This window comes from Adiantum capillus-veneris, chromosome 5, assembly GCF_014529385.1.
Source record: "Adiantum capillus-veneris isolate H3 chromosome 5, ASM1452938v2, whole genome shotgun sequence".
NCBI lineage: Eukaryota > Viridiplantae > Streptophyta > Polypodiopsida > Polypodiales > Pteridaceae > Adiantum > Adiantum capillus-veneris.
This window is the reverse complement of record NC_140935.1, coordinates 39,818,246-39,841,682: the sequence shown is the minus strand read 5'-3', so window position 1 is coordinate 39,841,682 and position 23,437 is coordinate 39,818,246. Positions and strand designations below refer to the sequence as shown.

Here is a 23,437-nt window from a genome sequence, read left to right as displayed (position 1 = left end):
TTGTTGGAATATGGAAACAGAGGTCCCAAGCCACAATGTCATCATGGGGATGTACGCAAGAGTCATGTTTTTGCCCTCGCAGTATCTGAAAACATTTGAGGAGGCATTCATGAAAGGATTTTTTGAGATGGACTCAATCATCTTCAACCCCATGACAAAGGATCTACAAGCCCGCCACATTGCCTACCAGAGCGCAATAATGAACAACCCTTTCAAGGATTTGGTAGTCCAAGCAGACATTGTGGCACGAGCAAAAAAGTTCAGAAAAATAACAAAGACACTAGAAAAGAGGACATTTGACTACTGAAGACCCAAGGAGCTCAACCTGCAGAACAAGTTTTGATCTAGCCAAAGACAAAGCTTGCATGAGGACATGCAACGACTAGGAAGGGGGGAATGCTAATAGTTGGACCAGAAGGGCACCCTCCTAGTCGGCCACCCCTTCTTAAAGTCTTTAGTTTTGTAGCCCATTATTATTTTTCCAAGAAAGCTTTGTAAATATGAGGAATTTTGATTTTAACCGAGAGATCTCTGAGCGAATTTCTTTAAAATTTGAGTTGTAAAGTCTAATTTTGAGTTTGAGCCTTACAAGCCGGCCACTCGCCAAAAGAATCCCTAGGTATAATACCCAATTTTGTAAGTTTGACAAGAGTGATCATTATCAAAGATTTTGGAGTTTGAAGTGTACGACTGAAGGCGGCTACTCTCTTGCACATTGTAATCCATTTTTCTTGAGCTATGGTAATCCAAAATTTGTTTCTGACAATTGCATTGTGTTCTTTGTCTACTGCTCTTTAATTTAAGTGTAATCATTCTCAATTTTGTTGTGGTTCGTGAGACGACCTGTCTACGAGATAAATCTGCTGTTTTGAGTGTGTTAATGGTTGTTTTTTGTCATTTCGACCTTATGAGAGTGTTCATAGACTATAGGCCAACCTTTTTGGATAGTTCTATTGAATTTATTGAGGTTGACACCCTCAAAGAGTCTTCGTGCCCCATCCAAGTCGCTTCCCTGAGTATTGATATTATATTAGTGCCAAATAGCTATGCTACAGACGTCCGTCGCGGCGACCCGCTAACACATGGTTCTATGTGCCACATGGACATGCTTCATTGACTTCAAGAGCCAATTTTCCATCTATCCCTAGACAAGAGTGTCTAGAATCCTAGGAGGATTAGTACTAGCAATTTTGTGAGCCTGTTTGCAGGACATGCATGCCTGGACGAGTCTATTAGGTTAGGTTTTCCAGTTTTGGATCCACCCTCTTGTATAAATGGTTTGTTCACACGTTTTGATAGATGTTATTACACTTCGGTGCGCATCAAGCATGACTAACACGCTTAGGCAATGATCACACGGGACTCAACTATCAGTTATTTGTGCAGACAACTGAGCGTCATCATGGTCCAATGAGGCATAATACTGAGCTCGTCACATCTACGCCAAGCAACTTTGCAACTATGCCGATTTTGGCATAGTTGCAAAACTTGACTCAAAGGTTCATTTACGATTTGCACGTTGTGGCGTTGATGACAAGACACATTTGTGTGGCGTCATGGCTCTATTGGTTGGGCAGACTGTAGTAGTTCACACAATTTGTCTCTTTCTACTTCACATGTGGCCGTGGGGTCGGCAAACCTAGGATTGATGCTGAGTGGGCGACCTTGAAACTTAGAGCTGCCGGTGAACACGAAGTAGATGGCGGGCAGATGATGAGAAAGGTGCATAGTTCAGATGAGATCCATATCATGGTCTCTGATTACAATATCACAAAATGTCTTTCGCTCCTATCTGATCCCGCGTTGTGCCTTCCTCTGAGGTTGTCTGTGGCTTGAGGGTTCATAATCATCAGCTTCAGGGATTTCACAGATTTGGTGAAAGACTGCATCAAAAAGGACATGGCTTAAAGAGAGCTAGCACATGTTTGCACACACATTGCTTGAAAGGTTGTTAATATTCTTCAAGACATTTTTTATATTCGGTAGAGGTTGAGCATTGATTAACCATATTCATTGCAAGCCATTTTTGGGACGCAATTTGAAAGTTAAGAGGCATGTTAAGGGGTAGGGGAATGGTCGTTTAATGACCATTCCCCATAATATTGACGACCACATGGCGACTGGCGGAGGCTTGGAGCCATGGTGGGTGTCAATATTATGGGAATGGTCATTAAACGACCATTCCCGACCGTCAAGGTCGGTGGGAGGGGGGCCAGGTACAGATTTTGCGATACAGTTGTTTATTGCAGAGATTGTGCAATGAGCAGGTCTACGTCAGTGGCTTAGTTGTGAAGATTGCGCAGTCAGCAGGTGCTGATGCTCAGATGCAGTGTTTAGCTGTAGAGATTACTCAGTCAACAAGTCTACGTCATTCATCTGCTCATCGTCCAATGGTTAAAGCGCATCAATTGCTAGTCACATTACCTGTGCTGACTTGGTGTGCATTCATTGGAGCACACAGCGATTAATTGTTCCAAGCGCTGAGCTGCCATGCAATCATTGGCAATGATGATTGGTGGAAACATGCGATGATTCCGCATGCTAAGGTGGACATCGAATATTGGTCAGCTGTGCCTTTGAGATTATGAACGCTGAGATGTCGTGCATCCAACTATCCTCCACTCTAATTCTGTCCAGTAATGGCAGCAGGATGGACGGCCCAGATTGTGCGCCCCCTGACCAGCGACCTTGACGGACCATGGCATGTTAAGCAACCAACTCAAAGATACTCAAATTGCTCAAATCAAGGACAGTTTATAGCCACCTTGTTACTTGTGATGCATTGTAGATAGAGTTTGATAGACGTCCATGAGAATTGATGCAAAAATAGTGGATAAAATCAATTGGAACTATCTTGCTTCAACATAAGTACGATTCCATTCGGTATCAAATTCGTAAATTGCTAGTCAAATGATACCCCAGTAGGATTGTGCTCTCCACTTATTGGTGCTGCCTATGCGATTTGTGGGGGTCAAGGTTATATTTGGAGAGTGTCTTATTATTGGCCCTTTATGCTCAAGTAAAGAAAACAGTCTAGGCAACATATAGAGAAAGAAACAAAATACCTTAAAAGTTAAACCATACCTGTACTACTACGAATGCTAAGACTAGAGCACCCTTGCGTTGAATACTTCTCACAAATCATCAAAGCAGGAATAAAACTTTACAGCATGACCTAGAGCTTTAAATTTCATCAATGGAAGCTTTGTTGTTTGGATAGTATCGATGGGATGGTGGTATATGAGATGTCCCATAATTTGTCCTAATAAACATGGAAGGCCTTGATAGAATTCATCAAATACATTGGTAGTCCAATACTTATCTATCATCATAATTTGAGTGATTTAAAGTCTCACGTAAGTGGCATTCGATTGATTTTAAAAGACATCTCAAACTAAGTGTCGCAATTGATTTTAAAGGACATCTCAAACTAAGTGTCGCAATTGGTCCATCGCGATTATGGTTTATGGTTAAGGATTGATATTTTTTCATGGATTATGGTTGTGACTTTATGGTGAAAGTCGTTGTGGTTCATGTCTTTTTTTTTTTGAATAAGGTTATGTTAAAATGATGGCAAAAGTTTTTGTAGCTATATTATGTTTTAAAGTGGTTATGTAGATTAAATTGTGCTTAACCCAAGTTTGGTGGAGTTCTCATTGAATATGACTTCTTTCCACACTAAATTTTTTTATTTACAAGAAAAAATTATGTTCGCCATTTGATTCAAAGAATGTAGGGGTCACTAATTTTAGAAAATTATTTTTCTTAATACCCTCAATTTGAAAGGAATTTGTAAATGATAATCATAATGAATTAATTTGAGGTAGAAAACATGTTTGCATGATTAACAAGAGTCTCTCTCTCTCTCTCTCTCTCTCTCTCTCTCTCTATGTGGCGAGGTGGGAGAATTCATCATGAGATTGATTGTCATCAAGGATGTTGAGAGGGTTGTTGCATGCTAGAGATCACTTATGCAAGTGGAGGTGAGAGACAGCAATTGTTTCTTAATTCAAAGAACCTCAATAGGAATGTATAGAGCCATTAGTAGCAATTAAAAAAATTTCTTTGAAAAATAAAACAATATGAGAACAACCTTATTTAGCAACCAATAGCAAAATTTGGCATATCAAATATGATCTCCAAAAACTAAAACTTCTATTTTTAGTTAGCATAAAATAAATTTTAAGTGCGAAATTACCCAATTCCATTATCTAAAGCTTTTATTATAATTTGTGGAAGATAAAATCTTCAAAAGTCACAAAATTGTTGCTTTTTTTTTTTGTTGAAATGAAGTCCTTCAATCTAATCTTAGTTTTTCTAAAACCACGCAAAGGAAGACCATTCAGACAGAGTTCCCTTGAAAGCAAAATGCAAATCTCAATGAGGAAATATGTGTTGATTGAAATCAATGCGAAAACCATCCAATTGTCGTTTACACTAGTCGATCAAGTACAATATGTAGATGCTAGTCAAAGTTATCAGGATTCAAAATTGCATGCAACACAATTTTGCAAAATCTTAGCTACATTTCAAGCTTGCCATGAAGAATATCAACAAAATTTTATAGGTTTTACTGCAAAAACTAGCAAATCCGTGAAATATTTATCTAAAAACCGGAAAAAAATAAGTATGTCCTTTTATGTGTTTGGTTAGAAGAAAAGTCTTTGGCAAGCTTTGGTGCATGGTCCTTTCTTCACCTCTTTCACCATAACTTTGGAAAAAATTTACACTCCTTACACCTCTCTCTCTCTCTCTCTCTCTCTCTCTCTCTCTCCACATTAAATCTCCTCATCAATTTCCTTATTAAAAAAAGTTGCTTACCCAAGAAGCGTAGCTCAATTGGTGAGACCTTTGAGATGTAACCCCAATTTTGAGGGTTTGAAGCTCACAAGTTACGTTCTCTTGGGTGTATTCTCCTCCCCTATTGGCGGGGTGGTTCCCATGGTTGCCCCTCGAGGGTGTAATGTGCAACAATGTACAGTTGTAAATACGTGATATGTGTATAGTTTCTCCCTACTTCCTTCCTCGCGTCGATGTTAAAAAAAAAAAGTTGCTTGCTTGCACGAAAGTGAGCTCATACATTTTACCTATGGATGAAGATAAGGGCTCCGACCTTACGTGCTCAGTCACATGATAGTTGGGGGAGTAGTCCAAAGCTTGCAACTCATGAACTGACACTCAATTTGAACTCAGATAGAAAGGAGAGAACATGACATATAATTTTCTGTATTTTTTGTTGTCACGTGCGCACTGTACTTGCGCCATGTGGACAAGCTACTGCTATAGTTTAGCGTCAGTCTTAGTTAGCTTAGGATCTAGCCTAACATTTTGTGAGCCTCTAGAAGGACGTGCATGATCATGCAGGTCAGAGTTGCATACCCTTACTTGCAGTGGTTAAGTCACTTAAGCATATAGGCATATGAATAGTCAATTAAGTCATTTATTAATAAGTGACTTTGACATGACATTTATTAAAAGTAGGTAGGACAAATGGCTAAAAAGACCTATAAAAGAAGTCCTTCGAGCGCCAGTAAAAGACAAAGGAGCATTAGCAAAGCCTCTCAAGAAGCACCATCAAAACCATCGTTTTCCTTCAGCCCTCCTATCAAAGCTTTTGGTCAGTTTTCAACCCTTTCATCATCGCAGCAGTACCCTCACCGTTTTAGTTTTTAGTCCATAGCCTCTTCAACGGTTTTAGCTTTTCAGTCATCGTTGAGGACCCATTGCAACAGTACCCTCAACGTTTCAGTTTTCAATCCATAGCCTCTTCAACGGTTTTAGCCTTTCAGCCATCGCCATCCTCGACGATGGCAGATCAGCCCACAACCTCCCCCTCCTCGTCGTCGTTCTCGTCGTCGCAATACAAGGTATCCACCGTAGCACAAGTACCCTCATCGTCGTTGTCGTCGACGCAGTACCCCAACATCTAGCACCCCTTGCTATTTTACAAGATTGGGCACTCGAAGCGAGAAATAATTAGCAACACACAAATGGAAACTGCAAAATCACTCTACTTTGAGAGAGAGAGAGAGAGAGAGAGAGAGAGAGAGAGAGAGAGAGAGAGAGAGAGATGAAATGAAATGTTATATTAAACGTTTTCAAAACGCCAAAATGACCTATGAGATCAAACGGATACAATCCTAGTGATCTAATCCAATGTTTGGGTACAAAAATAAAAATGAAGTGAAGTAAAGTGAAAGACTAAAATCATCATCATCATTAATATCATCATCCTCAGTGCTCAAGGATGTCTGGCATCGGGTGTTGTCTGAGAAAGTACTGCATCAGTCGTTGAAGAGCTTTGTCAATGTCTGCCTCTGTAAATAGTCGTACTAGGAGTATGTGCATAGAGTATAGAGCGCTTAATGAAATTACCATCAAGCACATGTTTTTAATACCCAAGATCAACGATGTAATCAACAAGTATGGGGTTCTGCTTGTTTTTGTGGGTACAATCTGAAGATTGGGTGCCATTGTATTAGGATCGCTAATCCTTGGCCATGCTCTAATGGAACCCTTGGCCTCTCTGTTATAGGCACGGGTCCAAAAGCACAAAGACAACTTTAAAAATCAAAGTTAGTTTTACAAGTGCTAAAGCACCAAAATCAAGTGCTTTTTCCATAAAACTAATGTCCCCCAAAAGCCCTGAGAAGTCCACACTCACCATCATTGGCACTCCCAGTTGCCACGTTAGTATCCGTACAGCTTTCCACGTCAACAACCGTACAACCCCGCATTTCACGGGAAGGATTGACTCCACCCTAGCTTGGTTTTTGACTCGGCTCTACTCCTCTTCTAGTCCAGTGTCAACATGCCACGTCATCACTTTGTTCCAATGTTTGGGAAAAGTGTGTCAACTTACAATTGTGCTGCTTCATGCCGATTGAGAGAAAGAGGATAAGGAAAAAAATCCATCTAGAATCTTTCAAGATTTCCTCTTAGGAAAATGCTAAATAGGAATTGTGTATGGTTAAGAAAATATTTTTTCTCGAACAGTGCTTTCAGCTTCGTTGTGATGCTCTCTATGAAAACTCGTTGTGAGATGCTCTTTATGCTCTGCTTGGGATTTGGAGAAAACAATGATATCATCAAAGAATGTGCGCACATACTGCTTGTGCTCTCGAAAAATCTGGTCAATTATCTTGTTCAATGTTGTAGGAGCATATGTGAACCAAAACGGCATCACCAAAAGCTCCTACAATATGAAGGATGTCATCAACATTGTCTTGTATACATCTCCAAGAGCGGCTCTATGGATAACTCAGAGAGAGAGATCGTGGCTCTCCAAGTTGTAATCTTGACTTCGGTCTTAGGGAATAAGAAATACGGCAAGGGATGCCTAGTTGAGGGGCCAATGCTTTTGGGACTGAAACTCCACCACTCTACTTTTCTTGTCTATTGTGTTCTCATTCAAGTTCAAGTTTGTTGTTTCGGTTCAAATTAGTGTTGTTGCAATGTTTTTACTACCTTGTGAGGTGGCTTGCCGACTATAGTGGTATCAAAGCTTAGGCGATTGTGCTTCGCAAAATAATCCGATCTAGAATTGCAACTGTAACAGACTTGGACACTCCAAGTCAAGAATCTACCACGATAGAATAACCACTTCAAAATAGTTCACAATTCACAATTGATTCAACACTGGCCCAATGGAGTTCCGTGCCTAGAGATATTGGCCCCAAAGATTGGCGCCCCTTTCGGTATTTCTTTTTATATTAATCTGTGTTCAAAGTAAAAGAGTGTGAGCATGTGCTCACACTCAGACTCTGCGTCCAGATGCTCTGAGTTGTGAGAGGCCTGCTCACATATTTAAAGTTACAAGGGATGCCAAATGCAGAGCCCCAAAAGCAGAAAATCAAAAGCCCATAAATAAAGCAAAGGCTCTTTCTCTCTCTTGCTTATAAAATAAAGCAAGTTCCAAAAAGCTGTCCAATCAAAAGCTCTTAAAATAAAGCAAAAGCTTTTTTCTCTCTCATTCCTCTATGCTATTATAAAATAAAAGTAAAAGCAAAAGCCAAAATCTGCCCAGCTTTTTGTAAATCACGTTGGTGTCCATACAGCAGGCCACGTGTCAGCCCACCACATCAGCAAATCAAGGTTAGGGTTAGGGTTAAGGCAGAATAAGGGGTTTTGGATTTTAGGGTTAGGGTTTCAGTAGAATTAGGGTTTTGGGTAGAAGTTTTTGATTTTAGGATTAGGGTTTCAACAGAATTAGGGTTTCGAGCAGCCACGTCATCACTTTGTGACATACCCCCCTCTTGAAAGCATTGTAATCATCCTCAATTACGTCACAAACTGATGACGTGGTTGCCCAAAACCCTAATTCTGATGAAACCCTAACCCTAAAATCAAAAACCCTAATTATATCTGAAACCCTAATTTTACTAAAACCCTAACCCTAAAATCAAAAACCCTAATTCGGCCCGAAACATTAATTTTGCTGAAATTCCTAATATTGCCCGAAACCCTAATGCTGCTGAAACCCTAACCCTAAAATCAGAAACTCTTTATTATCCCCTAACCTTAACCCTAACCCTAACCCTACTTTGCTGACGTGGCGGGCTGATACATGGCCTACTGTACGGACACCAACGTGATTTACGAAAAGCTAGGCAGATTTTGGCTTTTGCTTTTACTCAACGCTAGAGAGAGAGAGAGAGAGAGAGAGAGAGAGAGAGAGAGAGAGAGAGAGAGAGAGAGAGAGAGAGAGAGAAGCTTTTGCTTTTATTTTATAAAAGCATAGAAGAATGAGAGAGAAAAAAGCTTTTGCTTTATTTTAAAAGCTTTTGATTGGACAGCTTTTTGGAACTTGCTTTATTTTATAAGCAAGAGAGAGAAAGAGCCTTTGCTTTATTTATGGGCTTTTGATTTTCAGCTTTTGGAGCTCTGCTTTTGGCATCCCTTGTAACTTTAAATATGTGAGCAGGCCTCTCACAACTCAGAGCATCTGAACGCAGAGTCTGAGAGTGAGACCCGACCCACTCTTGTACTTTGAACTGATTAATACATAAAGAAATACCGAAAGGGGCGCCAGTCTTTGGGGCCAATATCTTTAGGCACGGAACTCCGCCGGGCCAGTGCAAATCTATTCTGAACTGTGAACTGTTTTGAAGTGGTTATTTGGTGTTGTCGTGATTGATTCTTGACTTGGAGTGTCCAAGTCTGTTACAACAACAAACAACCGTGAAAGAAGCATCTTCTCATCTTCGAGAAGAAGAAGAAGAGAAAGAAGGTTACCAATATGTGGACAAGGAGATTGGGGAGATCGAAGACTTTGATGAAGTTAAGAAGTTGAAGACATGGGAGGGGGGGATGCTGGGAGAAAGCAGTTCCAGACTTAGCAAGGTCTACTTCCATGGTCAAAGCAAGACCAAAAGCATTGACTTCACAATTGTAAAGAAGGAGTCTTGTTAGTTTGTGCAAGTAAAAAAGCTGCAACTCGCAATAACTTTTCAAAAAGGTACAAATCAAATAGTGGATACAAGACACCTGTGAACGTGAGCGACACATGCAAGTGAAAGATGATTCAGGTAGTGCGCTACTTGAGTTGACACAAATTCAGAGAGGGAATTTGTAGACTTCTACTAAGAGAAGTTGTGGAGTTCTTGGAATTTTGGATTTAGGAGGACGATTGAATCATAGTCCTCGATGGGAAATGTTGCCAAAACTCCACGCTCTCACAAGCTGAAGTAGAGGCATATATACACATCACTCCTACCAAGGAATCATCAATTGCAAGAGGAATCCACATCGCTCTGCCGTTTACAAATATACCATGGCCATGCACAAGATGTCGTCAACATGATCCCACAAAGGAAGAGCATCCTCATCATGCGATAGAGATCCGAGGAGCTATCCTGGAACAAAAGAGCAAGTAACTATATACCAAGAACCTTAGTGGCCTAGAGAGCATTGTAATGCGCTAACAGCTGCAGACTTTGACCATACTCGCATGTTGCGAGGGATTCGTGATGTATGCTCCACAGAAAATACCATAGGTGGTTGTTAGCAGACTCTAACCATACTCGCATGTTGCGAGGGATTCATGATGTATGCTCCACAAACAATACCATTTCCATGTTAGAGTTCAGATGGTGGCTCCAGTATCTCCGAGGAGGAGAATAAGAAGAGGAGGTTGTTTTGTGGCCGTGCCCGGCCGTACTCGAGCTAAAGGAGGAGCATCTTCATCATGCAATAGAGATCCGAGGAGCTATCCTGGAACAAAAGAGCAAGTAACCCTATACCAAGAACCTTACTGGCCTAGAGAGCGTTGTCATGCGCTAACAACTACAGAATTTGACCATACTCGCATGTTGCGAGGGATTCATGATATATGCTCCACAGACAATACCATCGGCGGTTGTTAGCAGACTCTGACCATACTCGCATGTTGCGAGGGATTCATGATGTACTCTCCACAAACAATACCATTGCCATGTTAGAGTTCAGATTCTTGTCCAATGGCGGATCCAGTATCTCCCAGGAGTAGAATAAGAAGTGGGAGCTGTTTTGTGGCTGTGCCCAGCTGTACTCGAGCTAAAGAAAGAGCATCCTCATTATGCGATAAAGATCCGAGGAGCTATCTGTCACAAAGTGATGACGTGGCTACCGACAGCAGAAACCCTAATTTTTGCCAGAAACCCTTCTTGCAAACCCTAATTTCTACCAGAAGCCATAATTTTTGGAAACCCTAACCCTAACCCTAACTGCTGGCTGAAACCCTAATGTGGTTGGAAACCCTAAACAGGCGGCTGAAAATGCCACGTGGCCAGCGTACGGATTTCCGGATCTTACGAAATTGAAAAGCAGCCCCATGGGCGACGCAAATTGGCCAAGAGAGAGAGAAGAATTAACTGCTTTATTTTTACTCTCTTGAGATAGAGAGAGAGATGCTTTTTGCTTTTGTTTTGAAAGCTTTTGGGGCTTTGCTCTTGGGCATCCCTTGTAATCTTTAAATACGCGGATTAGGGCTCACTCTACAGAGCATCTGGACGCAGAGTCTGAGAGTGAAACCCTAACCGCTCTTTGTACTCTGACATTGATTTTAATACATAAAGAAATACTGAAAGGGGCTCCAGTCTTTGGGGCCAATATCTCTAGGCACGGAACTCCGCCGGGCCAGTGAAAATCTATTGTGATCTGTGAATTGTTTTGAAGTGGTTATTTGGTGTTGTCGCGATTGATTCTTGACTTGGAGTGTCCAAGTCTGTTACAGTGGTATCAGAGCACGGCCGATTTCTCTTCTATGGGAAATCGGATCCCTAATTTTTTTTTCTGCGGCACCTATGGCTTCACGCAAGGATCAGTCGACTCCCTCTGCATCCGAAGATGCGGGCAGGGATCACAACGAAGATTCCGGCAGAGAATATGGCCCGCCTCGGTCTACTTAGGCGGAGAGACGAGAGATGGAGCGTCGTCAATTGATCGGCGATGCAACAAAGATGATGCTCAATTTTGCGAAGGACCCAAAATTTGCAAAATATATCAGCGAGACTTCTTTTCAGGAAGTGCACGAGCAGTGGCAAAAAACCACTACACCACCCCCGAAACCCGTTCTCAAGAAACCTTCTGCTCACAAGAAATACTCAGAGAAGGAATTAGAAGAGGTGATTGATGCACATTGCTCAGCTTTTTGACGCGCAAAAGAAAGCTAAAAAGCACGGAAAAAAGCAGAAGAAAGACACTGACTTTTCGGGTTATTTGGGTTGTCATTCGACATTTGAAAAGCAAAGAAACAGAAGAAGCGTGTTCACTTTGAAGGAGTACCTAGTTCTTCTTCTTCTTCTTCTTCTGACAGTTCTTCTAGCTCTTCAGATTCGAGCGAAGAAGACAAAAAAGGAAAAAAGAGAAGCAAGAAACAACACTTCGGAAAGGGCAAGAAAAAAGGCAAATAAGGCTAAACCTCGCCCAGAGACTGACAGTTCTACTCAGGACTCGTCTACAAACAGCTCAAATTCCGATGACGGAAACTTTTATGCGAACAAGAAGAATTATTATAAAGCCAACCAATATGACTTTCTGGAAGATAAAAGCAAGAAAGTGCGAGAGTTTAAAGAAGGTGGACACTCGATCAAATTTGATAGTTTTTCAGGATACTCAGATGCTTCGAAGGCTTTGTCTTTTATACAACAGTTTAACATCGCTTTTGCGGGAGGACGCACTCCAAGATTCGGAGAGCTTCCTCTTACTTTAAGGGGAATGCTCACACTTGGTGGTCCACTCTTCTTTTAAACAAGACTGCGCCAGTTAAATGGCTGAAATTTAAGAAGCTTTTTATTTCTTCTTAGTTGACGTAAGAATATGAACGAGATATACGAGTTGCTTGGAACCATCTTCGGATGACCAAGAAAGATATGATAAATGCTTACTGTGAGAGATTCTGGAGCTCTTTTCTACCCGCCTCTTCATTCAAGAAGACCTCGTTCATAGAACAGATTGAGCAGTTTATCTTGGGTATACCTACAGAGATCCGAGATCACTGCTTGGAACAGAAGTCAGCTTCTATTCAGGAGTTGATGAGTCATGCGAAGCGGGGCTTTGCCATTCACTCTGGCAGTCTGACCTACCCCACAGATGAGGCCATGACACAACGAGCCGAACAGACTTTTGGGAAAGCAAGTAGAAAGAAAAAGAGCAACCCAGAGAAAAAAGACGCAAGAGTATGAACGAGATATACGAGTTGCTTGGAACCATCTTCGGATGACCAAGAAAGATATGATAAATGCTTACTGTGAGAGATTCTGGAGCTCTTTTCTACCCGCCTCTTCATTCAAGAAGACCTCGTTCAGAGAACAGATTGAGCAGTTTATCTTGGGTATACCTACAGAGATCCGAGATCACTGCTTGGAACAGAAGTCAGCTTCTATTCAAGAGTTGATGAGTCATGCGAAGCGGGGCTTTGCCATTCACTCTGGCAGTCTGACCTACCCCACAGATGAGGTCATGACACAACGAGCCGAACAGACTTTTGGGAAAGGAAGTAGAAAGAAAAAGAGCAACCCAGAGAAAAAAGATGCATGACCCAAGCTTACTCCTGAGGAGAGAGCTCGCTTCATCAGAGAGGGGGAGTGCTTTGGATGCGGGGAACATGGACATATCTCCGCGAAGTGCCCTAAAAAGGCACCGAAAGAACAGAATGATAAGGACGACGACAGGCCTGAGAGTTCGAGAGCAGCTGATGAACGTGGCAGAAAAGGCAGATAGAAAAGCAGAACTGGTACCACATGGCGTGGGACCTGCACCGACTCAAATGAATGAAAGTACAAACTTTGCCGCTTTTTGGGGCAAAGTGAAGGATCAGGAAGCTCTTTTGAAGGAGCCAAGGCCAACTTCTTTTCACTTGGAATTGGCGGCTCGATTTGGAATTACGCCCGACAGACTGACGCCACAGGCGAAGGTAGTTCGACTGGCACCCGGATGCAACATTACACCGGTTTGCAATGACAGGGGTATTCAGGTCACACGAGTGACGTTCTACTCGGAATCCCTTGGTACCACAAGAACTACGCCGTGGTTGACTATCGAGCCAAGAAAGCGACTTTGACAAATGAAGGGCTCAGAGATTGTACTCGATGAACTTCAGTTTCTTTACTCATTCTTTTGGGAGAGAACTAAACGATGGACAAAGGTTGAATATGTTCTGACCTGAACAAAAGAACGCCAAGATTTTTCTCCACACTCATGCCGATTGCTTTTTAGAGGACCTGAAGATCAGACCGTTGATTTGGTACCTGGAAGCACGCCACCGAACCGGCCACCTTACCGTGTGAGCCGAGTACATAATGAAAAGATTATGAACCAAGTGAAAGACCTCTTGGAAAAGGGTCTTGTCCAGCCTACTACTTCACCGTATTGCTCTCCACTGTTGTTGGATTTGAAGAAAGACGGATCTTGGAGAATGTGCATCGATTATAGAGCTCTCAACAAAATCACCATCAAGAACATATTTCCGATTCCTAGGATAGATGATATACTCGACAGGTTACATGGATCCTCATGCTTTAGCAGGATTGACCTGAAGAGTGGATATCATAAGATCCGAATCGCACCGGGAGACGTCTACAAGACAGCCTTTCGGACTACTTTTGGGTTATTTGAGTTTTTGGTGATCCCTTTTGGCTTAACCAATGCTCCTGCGACATTTAACCGGATGATGGACAGGATTTTTCGAGAGTACAAGCTATTTGTTGGCACTTTCTTTGACGACATCATTGTTTTCTCCAAGAATGAGGCAGAACGCAGAGTTCATCTGCTTCAGGTCTTTCAGGCATTACAAGATCACAAGTTAGTGATTAATGCAAAGAAAATTGAATTTTTCCTACCAGATACACTTTTTGGGACACATTGTCTCAGCAGCAGAAGTGCAAATGGATCCGGCCAAGATAGAGACTATACGTGATTGGCCCGATTTGAAGAATGTCCATGAAGTTAGAAGCTTCTTGGGACTGTGTTGGTACTACAGGCGGTTCATACGAAAGTTTGCAGAGGTTGCTTCCCCTTTGCATATCTTGACACAGAAAGGAGTCCCTATCTCGTGGGGATCCACAGAGGGGACTGCCTTTCAAACATTGAAAGAGAAATTGACTACGGGACCAGTTTTGACTTTGCCGGACTTGCAGAAGTCATTTGAAGTATATTGTAATGCTTGTGGCCATAGTCAAGAAGGCCATGTCATTGCTTACGAGAGCCGATTGTTCTCTAGGACGGAGATGAGAGCACAGATTTATGAGAAAGAGCTTTTGGCGGTTATCCATGCTCTTACTCAGTGGCGGCATTACCTACTCGGAGCAGATTTTACTGTCTTTACAGACCATCAGAGTTTGCGCTACTTCTTGTCACAGAAGCAGCTTTCACAAAAGCAAATGGGGTGGGCCAACATCTTGTCACAGTTTCACTTCCAGATTGTCCATGTGCAGGGACAGAAGAATGTGGCAGCAGATGCTTTGTCTCGGAAGCCGTTGGTTCTGGCTATTTCCACGATACATCATAGGAGCTTCGAGGATATGGTCGACCAGTATGCCACAGATACAGATTTTGCAGATATTTTCACACGGATACGGGATGGGGAGACAGTAGCAGGATACTCCATTCGGGAAGGCTACTTGATGAGAAAAGGTGCGTTACACAACCGTTGAGGGAAAAGGTTATGACTGAATTCCACTGTCCACCTTTTATGGGTCACCGCGGCATTGCTACCACCATGAAAGGGGTAGAGAGATACTTCTTTTGGCCGAGACTCAAAAAGGATGTGGAAGAGTTTGTGCGCGGTTGCTTAGTATGCTAGAAGGTCAAGTTTGACAGGCATAAGGCACAGGGATTGTTACAGGCTTTATCCATAACCACCCACCCCTGGGAAAGTAATGCAATGGATTTCATTTTTGATCTCCCAAGAACACAGAGTGGTCACGATGGTATCTGGATTGTTATTGACAGATTTAGCAAACAGGCTCATTTCATTCCAGTGAAGAAAACAGTCAAGCCGGAACACTTAGCGAGACTGTTTGTGGCCCAGATCTTCAGATTACATGGCATGCCTGAGACGATTGTCTCCGACAGAGACCCCAGATTTACGAGTTTGTTTTGGAAGGCAATTTGGGAGAACATTCGCACGCGGTTGAAGTTCTCGTCATCGTTCCACTCGCAGACTGATGGGCAATCTAAGATTGCAAATTCAGTGGTTCTAGATTTATTGAAGTCTTATATCTCTGATCAGAAGACTCAACTTACCTTTGGTGGAATTTGCTTACAACAACACGATACACTCTTCGACGGGAAAGGCGCCATTTGAGATTGTTGAAGGTGCTACGAAGGTTCCACCCTTCTTAAGCACGAAAGATAAGATCTTTGAAGCGGATGAATATACGCGAGATTTGGATACGGATTTTGCCAAGGTTCGCGAGACTTTGCAGAAGTCTCAAGAACGACAGAAAAAGGCAGCGGATCGCCATCGTCGCGACTTGAAATTGAAGGAGGATGATTGGGTTCTCTTACGTTTTGAGAAGGCATGCCTGAGAAAGAAAAAGGGAAAGGAGAGGCTTTTTCCAAAGACTTAGTATGCGATACTACGGACCTTTCCAGTTCACTGAAAAGATAAATGATATCTCCTTCCGCTTGAAATTGCCAGATACTTGGAGGATTCACAATGCATTTCATGTGAGTCTCTTGAAACCTTTTAAGGCTGATGTGCCTGATGATGGGGAGCCTGATGAGCAACCCGAAGTGGAAGAAAACGAGGAGATCCTTGTTCTTGAACAGATTTTGGTACATAAGGATACGAAGACTAAAGGTAAAGTCCGAAGGCGGTTCTTGGTTAAGTTCAAGAACTATCCTTCATTGGATGCGAAGTGGATGGAGGAGGAGGACCTAGCAGATACTCCTCAGATTGTGAAACTTTACCTCAATGCTTTTGGTTTAGCATAGTCTACTCCAAACGGAACCCAGAATTCAGCTTGGCCGGAGATTTGGTGCAGTGGGATTAGGGGAGTCACTCCGCTCCTTTGTCAACAGATGCCTTGATTTTGATACTAAAATCATTGATGTCTCTTTGAGCTTCAGGGATACTGAGAGTTGACAGTATTCTGCTGGATGACTTTATGAAATGGAATTCCTGATTATGATACTGATTTGTTCTTGACTTCTTTTAAGTGCAGGAACTGATAGACGAAATGACTGCAGCATTTTGGTCTCATTGATCTCGAATAGACATGGTTGCAATAGGGGGTTAGTCAATCGGACATCGATGAGGTCCCGATTGGACCTAGATGCGATTGCTAGCTACATTGCCGATAAATCATGGTCTAAGATCCGAATGAATGTTGAATGTCATGTGATGTCCTGTGATGTGACTGTCGATTTGGTACATGTGCTAGATGTGTGTTCCTAGTACGTAGGTACTAACAATCAATGTCTGCTAAGACGGTTTATGGCTTCTGTTGGTTTTGCAGGCATAATCGTGGTCGATTACAATGCTTTCAAGAGGGGGGTATGTCACAAAGTGATGACGTGGCTACCGATAACAAAAACCCTAATTTCTGTCAGAAACCCTAAAATTCCTACAAACCCTAATTTCTGCCAGAAATCCTAATTTGCAAAAACCCTAATTTCTGGAAACCCTAACCCTAACTGCTGGCTGAAACCCTAATGTGGCTGGAAACCCTAAACAGGCGGCTGAAAATGCCACGTGGCCAACGTACGGATTTTTGGATTTTAAGGAATTGAAAAGCAGCCCCATGGGCGACGCAAATTGGCCAAGAGAGAGAGAGAAGAATTAACTCCTTTATTTTTACTCTCTTGAGATAGAGAGAGAGAGAGATACTTTTTGCTTTTGTTTTGAAAGCTTTTGGGGCTCTTCTTTTTGGCATCTCTTGTAATCTTTAAATACGCAGATTACGGCTCACTTTGTAGAGCATCTGGACGCAGTCTGAGAGTGAAACCCTAACCGCTCTTTGTCCTCTGACATTGATTTTAATACATAAAGAAATACCGAAAGGGACGCCAGTCTTTGGGGCCAATATCTCTAGGCACGGAACTGCGTTGGGCTAGTGCAAATCTATTGTGATCTGTGAATTGTTTTGAAGTGGTTATTTGGTGCTGTCGCGATTGATTCTTGACTTGGAGTGTCCAAGTCTGTTACACTATCCTAGAACAAAAGCGCGAGTAACTCTATACCAAGAACCTTACTAAAAAGGCAACCGATGCTCAAGATGGCATTATTTTCAGATACAAAGCTGAGAGGAGCAACATCGAGGTGTATCCAGTTGGTGGCCACTTCTGGGGTGTCCATGGTAGCTTCTTCATCAACTTGGTCTCGCTATTGATGTCCACTATGAGCTACAGAGAGGGTGTTAGAGTTTTGGTATCTCAAGTGAACTGCCCAATGTGATCCCATTATTTAGTTTGGCTTTTAGGTATTTATTTTACTTATTTGTCAAAGTCTGGGTAGGGCAATTTACTGAGGTTGCTATATAAGCAACCCCTTGCCTCCGTTGTATATACATTCATAAGCAACCCCTTGCCTCCGTTGTATATACATTCATTTATTCATACCAAGGTTGATTGGTTCAGGAGACTCTCTCTCTCTCTCTCTCTCTCTCTCTCTCTCTCTCTCTCTCGTGCTCACTCCCCTTGGTCTCTACGCTTCCGTATCGTCAACTTTGACATCTCTCTCCCCCTCTCCCTCTCTCGCTCTCTCCCTCTCAAGCTATCAAGTCTACATGACACACGTTTCATGTTTGCCATAGTAATGTTGAATGGTCTTCAAATCGAGGTTTTTGTGAGTATTAGAGTCAAGGGACTCTAATACTACTTGTTTTCAATCACGCAAAGCTAAAAATTGCATTATTTGGGTGTTTTTAATGCCTCACATTTCGCGCCGTTACCATTCTGGGGGACCCTGCCGTTCCCCCATTCCGTATGGATCCCGCCACAGTTCCCATTCCGCGTTCCGGGTAACTCTAGATACAGTACCATTTTGTTCGTAAGAAGACCAAGGATGACTCTATTTGACTAGAGTATGTTTTGACGTCAAATAACTCTGTTGCTATCTTTACCCAACCTCTTCCACACGCGACATTATCCTCTCATGCCAGGTCCCTTGGACTTGATTCCCGTCCAAGAGCTAAGAGAGCGTGTTACAGAGTTCAAATCCCTGTTCGATGGTGGCTCTAGTATCTGTCAGGAGCAGATTAGGGAGTGGGGGTTGTTTTGTGGCTGTGCTTGGCCATACTTATGCCAGACATACCTTCTTGACAATGAGGTGTTGCCCACCCAATAGGCTTAGGGTTTCTCTAAGTCACAAACTTAGTGTTCTGCATTTTTCCTTGCTAAAAATGTGTGCAATATGTCACTTTAGTGACTTTTCACATTTACTAGCATTTAGCCCTGTATTTATGAGTTGTCGAGTTTCTAGCGGTAGAAAGTATATGTTGTAATGGCTGGTCTGACAGAGTAGTTCAGACCTAAGAGACACTAGGAAACACTGTTCTCCGGAGGTGGCGACGGTGGTGCCATACGGGGCTGCTGTCGACAAAAAGTATGACGGCGAGTAGCTCTTCGCCAACCTTCCATGACTCCCTGAGCTGAGAAGTGCTAAGAGTCGTGCCGCCGGGTGGGTAGAGAAAAGTGCCCAAAAGCATGGCACCTAAGGCACTGATCCGGACGACCAGACGACCAGACACCACCACGCGTTGCAAATGAAACCTGCTCTTTTTTTGTCTCTATGGCACAAAAGGTGGCTGTATACTTTGTAGAAAGAGACCACCGGGAATACTCAAAGGCATATCACCCACAAGATGTACAAGACGAGGAGTACAAAGTGAGTGCTATGTGTACATGAAGGTGGCACGTATGAAGAATGCAAAATGGACCACTCGAAAGATACCTAGTGCCACGTGATGTGTCCATGGTCCAAATTGAAAAGGACTGAAGATCTCGCCCATGTTCTGAGGAAATAGTATCTACACCTTTTTGCTGCCCTGGAGGTGCCTGGCAAAGTATCCCATTGGCTGCAAAATAGCTGTCAAAGGGGTCAACTTTGCGAACAACTGCAAGCCCAAAATGTGAACACAAAGAGCCTTCCACATGATCCATAAATTGAAGCTACAGATCGTAGTAAAAATTGTAAACCTCTAAGAGAAGTCCAATTGATGGACAGTATTTGGAACCATCTGTAGACTGTTCAATCTATTCCACTGATGTAAGCATGAGGGTCAGGATATGTCAGAGAGTCCTGAAAAAGAGTGTGTGACCTCGAATATTGCAAAAGTCATGCAACTCTCCCCCATCACTAATCCATAATGAACTCCCACTTCGAACAACAAACAACAAATCGCCCTCCACACTAAGTGTAGGAACAAACCCGAAAACAGTGCCTCAAGGACTCAAACTACAAAATAAATCTTCGGCAATTCGGATTGTCACCAGTAATCTCAACCCAAGTGCCAATAGGCAATCCTAGATGCGCAATCATCCACATGAAAAAGCATATTTAACAGTTAATTTTGATGCTCCAAATGCATGACCAAAAGTGTCACTAAAAGGCTTGAGAGATTCCGTAATCTCGCCATACCTCTAACTGACGTGGATGGTGAGTTGGGTGTATGTCCTCAAGATGATCCTCCTTCCAAGGGATACAATGCACTCAAAAAAGGAAAGAGGGGCCCCCTCAGCCACTAAAGAAGCCACTACCACTCTCACTAGGATGCCAGTCCAACTCAACCAGTGGTTGTCCCTGACAAATAACCTCCAAAGCGGTGCCTCCTCTAATCTCTAAATTGTGAAACACTTGTGTCCTATACTGCACAACAATCAAGCGTCCACAGTCACAGCCAAAGAACGCCCACCAGCCTTGATGAGAAGGTAAAATAATTTGTCCCCCAATGAGGACATGCCACTTTGCAGGAATAGCGGCATCAATCTCTCGCATGCGTGCAGCAACCCCTCAGCGGATCCCATAGATAGCTCCAATGACCTCTGCACAACCAAGGAAGCCTCCAACCAATGGCATAAAGATGCTGCTAGACCAGGCTGAAAGATATGTCATTTATTGCTACCTGCTCCAATCTTTCTTCTCCTCTACACTTTCACGTGTATCTGGTAGTCAGGATGCAAGAAGAGTAGTGTTTCTGCCAATGAGCCGCTGACAAGGCCCTCCAATGTTACAGGCATTGAACAACCCAAAAACATTGCACCACCAGAGAGAGGACACGTCTGTCAAGGATTCCCTTCCAACACCAGCGTGCATTGCAAGGGCCCACAATCCTTGATACAGAGAACCACCCCATTCAAATGATGTCTAAAACTTCTTTGTCGGAGCTGGAAACTTCAACGGTAGCAGTGTATCATCCTGCCACATTCAATTCGGATTAATTGCAAAAGATCAAACTAGCAAAATTTTTTAAAATTTGACATGACTTGATTAGATATGGCGTCATTGGTCAAGTAGTCCACATGTGACCACGGACCAAGGTTGGACATCTGAGCACTGGAGAAGTGAGCTTTAACCTTAAAATTTGAAGTCTGTAGTGTCTTTTATAACTATTTAACATATATATAAATATATTTATCAAAATTTGTTTTGGACAAGCGATTTTTGTGGATGCCATTCCGTAGACAATATACTCAAAATCCTCCCAATCCACGTGGATGGGCGATTTTTCATTCCACCGTGTTGTGGACATCTTGGTTCCTTCTTTGCCGTTCCTATGACAATTTGAAAGCCTTTGGCATGGTGGATGGCCGTCAAATCCTAACGTTGGCGGCCTCGCACTCCACCTTCGAGCAAATAAATTTCTTTTGCCTTAGTGATTTTTGCAGACAATATGATGGAGGAAAAACGAGAGAGAGAGAGAGATATGCACCGATTTGTACCAAAAAGGTGCCGAGACTGCACTGCAATGGTCGCAACTCACCCTTGATCCCAAGAGACCTCAAGTCTCCTCTTGGACTCCACCTACACGCGCCGGCAGGAGGGCATCAACGGCTGAAGTGATTCGGGCCGTCCAATGCCCATTTGTGAATTCGAGACATTCGCTAAATTCGGGGAGAAAAGTGATTTTGTGCCAGATTGCACCCCATGTCTTGAACCCACAATTAAGCCATGTGTACTAACCACTAGGCCCGTTTGAGTTCACTGAAGTATAGGGGATTTGAGTATGTCATATAGGGGATTTGTAAATTCGGGTCGCCCACACACTGTCTAATCCGACGGTCCATGATTGACGGGCCCCCCGTTTTTGTATGCTCGTGTGAGATAGTGTTGAGTTTGAACCTTTCAACTCCAGGAACTGGGCTAAGCAATTTTCAACACTTGCTTTGAATGAGAGAGAATCAATGCAACTTTTTCCCAAAAAACTTTGCAGACCTACATATGAGAAATCCATGTTTCTTGGGACTTGTGCGGCATGTCTTCTTCTATGATCTATCGGTGTGTGCAATTATTTGATGCCAATGCCATGCACACGTCCTATTTGGGGGAGATGCTCATCAACTCACCTTTAATCATATACATAATGTCCCCATACATTAATTAATTGCACTGAGTGGTTGATTATGGTGGGTTGCATTGGAAAATCACGTGGTATGAGGCATCATACGGGAGCTTGGATTGGATGGAGAGAAGATTTTGAGAATACCAAACAAGTATTTTTAGAGGCCTAGTGGTGAGTTTGATGATGTTTTTGGCTTGTCAACAAGCCGGGGGAAACGTGAAAGGCAGTTCATCTCTTAGTGTTAGACATGTGTCCCTTAAGTGGAAGTATTGAAAATAGAAAGAAACATTTCATTTTTGGAAGGGTGGGCTCTTGACTTTAAGAGCTATCTCCCAAAGTTCCCACCCATTTTTTTTTAGTTTTCTTTGGTTTTGCCTTAGTAAAATAAAGACATAAGAATGAGACTCCTGCCGCCGCTGCTTGCTTCCTCTGGAAGCAAAAGAAGAGAAGTTATCGAATATTCAATAGAAAGATCATTAAAAATTTTTGGTGCTTCCACACATAAATCGTGCTTGGTGTAGTACAACATGTATTTCCAAGAAATCCCCTAGACCACTGCCACCACCAAAAAAAAATAAAAAATTGTTCACGCATTAACCTCTTTAGTTCTTGAGGCATGCCATAAAATATTCCAGGTTGAAGGTCATGCATTCCAATTGCTCTTGCATGAAGAGCTTCCTTACTAACTTGCTCCAAGAATTGACCTTCGATCAAAGATTCTTTGGGATATCTAGTGTTACTGGCAGACGATAAGTAAAGGATCCACACCTCAAGTCACCAAGGAGTAGCAACTAAGGTTTTGAATTGCCAAAGAATACACTAAGTAAACAGATAAGTATAATTAGCATGGCTGACAATAACCAAGAGAGTAGAATGAACATTGATAACCTTGATTTTGCACATGAAGGTGAGAAAGCAATTCCTTGCAAGCGATGCAAAGGACAAAGTACTTACCGAATGGCGTAGTTTGAAGCTTCTCTCCCATGAGTCTATTCACAAATATGTGGACAAGTTTTGGGATTTACAACTCAAGGCTACTGTCTGCCAAAAGATACTTCACCGAGAAAAGGGAAGTATCTTTTGGCAACGTAGTTTCATTTGGAAAATATTGTGCGGGATTACCTAAAGAAATGGCCGAGTATGTCAACTCCTAACGGATTGGTTATCACCAAAGTAATCCACCACACCATGGCTGCTTCTCGCGTCGATTTCCAACAAGGGGCTAGACGGAATGTCAAGCCCATGGAAAACAAAGACAAAAGTGATGCAAAGGGAAAAACCAATGCCCAAAATTCTTGCCAAGGCAATTCCAATAACAACAACAACAACAATCGGTCCAAGGAGAAGGGAGTTTACAAAGGTAAAAACAAAATCTCTCCTGAAGAGCTTGAAGTTTTTTGCAAGGACCATAAGTGTTTTAAGTATGGGGAGCAAGGACATGGCTATCGTTCTTG

The 23,437-nt window shown here is 42.5% G+C and overlaps 1 protein-coding gene and 1 non-coding gene across 2 annotated transcripts in view; both read left to right on the top strand.

Annotated features, from left to right (window-relative positions):
* Window positions 1–23,437, top strand: part of LOC147457174 (uncharacterized) — a 104,558-nt gene that overhangs the window by 30,906 nt on the left and 50,215 nt on the right. The window lies entirely within an intron of this gene.
* On the top strand, window positions 1,701–1,804 carry LOC147457175 (small nucleolar RNA snR60/Z15/Z230/Z193/J17). The gene has a single exon (XR_015188289.1). It is a non-coding gene; the product is annotated as a small nucleolar RNA snR60/Z15/Z230/Z193/J17 (small nucleolar RNA).